Genomic DNA, 4,541 nt, shown 5'->3' with positions numbered 1-4,541 from the left:
AAAGAATTCTTATATATTTATTTAGAGGAAGCAGAATAATTTGGTAACTACAATGATCAGCTAGTAAATTGGAAGTCATATGTATTCTTTTTTGTTTTGTTTTGTTTTATTGTCATTTTGTGTAGTGCATTTGTTTGTGTAGTTAGTTGTGTAGTTTGTATGTGTATTTTCCCAAGTGCGTTGTTTTGTATTAGTAAACTTTATGTGTTAGTAAATTAGATTTTTCAGGTTAAAATTATTTTTTACAAGGAAGGAAGGAAGGAAGGAAGGATTTGAATTCAAGGCAAGCAGTGAGGTGTGTTCCTTTTAGCAGAGTGCTATCAGCCTGAAGTATCAGTATACTGTATCTGGGCAGCTGGCTCCACCCTTTAAACTCTGAGCAACATAAAATTCTAGTGAGGAAGTGAAAGTCCCAGAAGTGGTTTTGCTCTTTGAATTTCTTACATTGACTTTTGAGACGTAAAGTAGAAGGAACCTGACATTCAAAGCATCTTTGTGAATTGTGTGTACGACATTATTGAATGGTAAATCGCTCAGAGTTTTTATATATACTGTACTGGACTGAAATGTTATGCTTGCTTAAGCCTGAAATTGAATACTATTTGTTCTACAGAAAATTGCCTTGACGGTACATGATCAGTGAATGCTTGCTTTTAGAGAAGATGGGGGGGAAATCAGATCTGCTTTCCTGGAAAATGCAGAGAGGAAAGCACAAAAATACAAGATAATCACATCTTTCGCCTGCAACAAAGTGTGTTGTGTTTGCACATTTAGTAGCTTGTTTCTACTAGTGTATAACTTATATACGACCAGAGATATACCAAAATATGGGTAAAACTACTTGCAGTAGCAATTTGTTATCAGATTACCTCAAAACTGAACGGTTTGTGAGTTGTGAATATTTTCTGGGCAGCTTTAAGGTGAGTACAGTAGTTCTTAGAGCTACCAATGAAGTGGCATATGGTGCAGCTGTGCTGTCTTTCCTCATGGCAAAATAGCAATGAATGAAGCTGGGTGATGTCTCAAGGAACCCTAGTTTTGCCTATACATTTGCAAGATTCTCCAGTGAAACTTCCCCCCCTTAAAATGTGGGATTTTCTAAAACCTTAACCTGCATATCAAGAGTTGTTATAAGACAATTGTCAAACTTTAGAGAGGCCCCCACTCCCTATGCTTTTGACTGGACTTTGGAACTACTGAGGGGAAGCCTGTTTTACCCTGTCATGTCATTGATAACTTGGAATAAATATAGGACATTATTGGGTTTGTAAATGAGTTGATTTTCGGGCTGGCCTCAGCTTGTACATGATAAATTTTAAGATAATTGATTAAATTTGTGCTAACCTATGGTTTGGTCTTGTTGTTAGTTGACTCATTTCTTCAGAGTAAAAGTGGATACACTTTTTTAAATGTGAAATAAAGGATATATATATGATCTGGCACTAAATCTGCAGGCTACATCAGTTTTCTGTACAATGCTAACTGCAGAGGAGGCTCTTGTTGCTCTCTGCATAAGTGGCTGATCTGGCCTCTGTTTGAAAATGGTTGAAAATGGCCTCACAGCCAGGGCTTTATTTCCAGGCATTTTCTGCTGTTTGGGGTTATTCTGGTTTCATACTGAATCCCACTGGGAGAAAAGCATAGGGAAAGAAGCAATTTGGTGTGGGAGAGGTGGCAGGGCAAAAGATTAGCACTTCCTCATGGATGAAGATCCACCCCACCCACTTCCTAGGACATTTTAATGACATAATTGATGATGCAAATCTGTTGCCACCATTCAAGTTAGCCTTCTCAAATCACTCAATTTCTGCGGAACATTTGTCTTTCTCTGTCCCATTTCTGTCACCAACTCTCAGTGGTTCTTGCTGTTCTAAAGTTTTTGTACCTTTTCCAGATTTCCATTTTGACATGTTCTCTGCTGTTCCACATTTAGTTGCCATATATCTTTAAAGCTTTCAGTCAGTTTTGGCACAAGAGCCATCATGTTTTGGGGGAGGGATTGAAGAAATTTTAAAATGCACTGAAGTTTCATGCAAAAAAAACCAACTAAGGTTCTGCCAAAGAAAATTTATGTGTGTAAAATAACCCTCTTGCAGTTACAAAAAAAAAAAAAAAACACTTCTGTAAGAAATAAGGGGGTTAAATAACCCTGGAGTAAAGAAGGCAGTAAAATTCTAAAATTGTTATAAATACCCCACTGAAAAAATGAAACAATTGCAAAGAATAAATATATAAAATCTCCAACTCAAGGTAAGGTCTCCTTCCGGTTTTAAAGTTATTCACAGAATAATCAGTAGAAGAATCAGTGGTGACACCTCTAGGCTGTTATCTCTTCTTACTCATATCCATACTTGTATCAAAAGAAACTCTTTTCTTCTTGTTCTGGGAGTCAGACCATTACGGGATTTCCCCAGAATAAACCTTTCTTCTTTGGTAATCCCTGGTATTGTTACCCTTTTAGAAATTTATTTTAGTGTATTTTAGTGGGGTGTTGTTACCCTGTTAGAAATTTTATTGGCTTCCTGTTCCAGGGTCGATCACTTTGACCTTGGTTGGAGATTTTATATATATTATATCTATATATATATATATAGAGCGCAATGCTCATTTTTCCTGGGGTTTTATACCCTTTTGGAAATTTTACTGCCTTCTTTACGCCAGGGTTATTTAACCCCTATTTCTTTACCGAAGTTTTTTTGGTTAATTGCCAGAGGGTTATATTTTACACACATAAATTTTCTTTGGCAGAACCCTTTAGCTGTTTTTTTTTGTTTGTTTTTTTTTTTGTTTTTTTTGTTCTTATACCTTTGTTTTTTGGCGTGGGACTGAAGTTTTTTTATTGCATACATGAATGAACTGATAAAACATATGTGTATAGTAATGGATGGCACCTTCTTGCTCTCCTTTTGTCACCAGATTAAAATGTTCCTTTCTGTCAGGCTTTTAGGAAGTTCCTGTAATGAGCTCTTTATTGTGGGCCTTTTTACTGCTTTTTATAATTGTGTTTTGAATTTAAATTGTTGGAGTTCCACTTGGTAAATAGCAGCGATGGAGAAGGAGGAGAGGAAGAAGAAAATAAAAGGTTTCTATGTGTTTTAATTAGAGGAGACCTGCCAGAAAATAGCTGACTTTTAGTGCAGAAGTAATGGCCGATGGACATTTCATCCCAGAAAGAAGAGATGGCACAGGACAACTGTTCCAAAGTATACCTCCAATGAAAGCTTGTAAAGCACTAAAAGATGCCCTTTGCACTGTTACGCATAAGCGCCTGCACCATCATGAAACTGTGGCATACTAAGACAGTCTTAAAATAAATAAATGGTTATTTCCCCGAAAAGCAGTTGCTGGTAGTTTTTTTTTAGTTCCTATAAAATGAAACAACACAGAAAGATTACTGCTGATACACAAGAAGTGGGAGTCGTTTTGACACACGGGGAGATTCTTCCCAAGAAAAGAAGGATTTTAGATTTCTTTAAAATGATGGATGCTTTTTATTTGCAAGTCGCCCCCACATATCCCAACCTGGGTAGTACTTTGATGGGAGACAACCAAGGCACAGGTGCTCTAGGCCAGTGATGGCGAACCTATGACCGCGTGCAGAGGTGTGCGCTCAGAGCCCTCTCTGTGGGCACACATGCTGTCACTCTGCACAGAGTTGCCAGAGTTTCTTTACTAGAAAGCAGAGGACATGGCACTTTCAATAAATAAGTGGGGTCTGGGTTGCAGTTTGGGCACTTGCTCTGTAAAAGGTTCCACCATCATGCTCTAGGCTATATTTCAGAGGAACTGGCAAAACTACCCCTGAGTATTCCTTGTCAAAGAAAACTCTATGGAATCATAGCATCACCAGCAGTCAACAGGCAGTTTGAAGGCACATATGCACATTCCCTTTTATGCATGCCGTATGTCTAATCTGAGCCTGGAAAAAAACACCCAGAGCTAGCCGAGACGAGATTCCTATTTTTCTTTGATTATTACTTAATACATAATTTTATTATAGTTTGTGAAAATTTAACATGCAGCTATTTCCATGAGGTCAATACAGCATGAAATTCATGGTGCTCTAGTGTTGATTGAGTCTTGGGGGGAGGCCGAGGAGGGGCAAATTAAATAGGTTGATCTTGCAGCTTATGCAGATTATCTTGGAAGCCTAAATAGCCTCAGACCCAGCTCTGACAAGCAGCATTAACAGTGACCTATACTGCAGGATTGCTGCAAAGGTAGATGACAGACTCTCTCAAGCTCAGCCCCTGGACCTGCTTAGGGTATGAAACATTTACCTACACTGCTGGGTTGTGATGATGATGATGATTGATAACAATATACATTTTTTTCCACCTCTCCCCATGGTTTGAGACTAGGAAACGCAACAGTTCATATTATAGTACATTTACTCTATTCTCTCAAACTAACCTGCATTATTGGGTTGGGTATCCATAAAAAGCAATACAGTCTGTCAGATTCAGGGGTCATTCACTTTTATTAGATCGATCCCAAACGGTTTACCATGTTTTTCGCATCCTTTAAGCAGGAGTGGACAA

General features: G+C 38.1%; 1 protein-coding gene across 1 annotated transcript in view; it reads left to right on the top strand.

Moving 5' to 3' along the window:
- Nucleotides 1-399: 399 nt before the first annotated feature.
- The window catches only part of BCL2L14 (BCL2 like 14), a 37,761-nt gene continuing 33,619 nt past the window's right edge, over nucleotides 400-4,541 (top strand). Inside the window, exon 1 of the mRNA XM_042469651.1 lies at nucleotides 400-524. The gene's annotated coding sequence lies outside the window, so the exon portion shown is untranslated. The remainder of the gene's footprint in view (nucleotides 525-4,541) is intronic.

Source organism: Sceloporus undulatus, chromosome 5, assembly GCF_019175285.1.
Source record: "Sceloporus undulatus isolate JIND9_A2432 ecotype Alabama chromosome 5, SceUnd_v1.1, whole genome shotgun sequence".
NCBI classification, from domain to species: Eukaryota; Metazoa; Chordata; class Lepidosauria; order Squamata; family Phrynosomatidae; genus Sceloporus; species Sceloporus undulatus.
The sequence above is the reverse complement of the archived record's forward strand: the minus strand, read 5'-3'. Positions and strand labels throughout refer to the sequence as shown.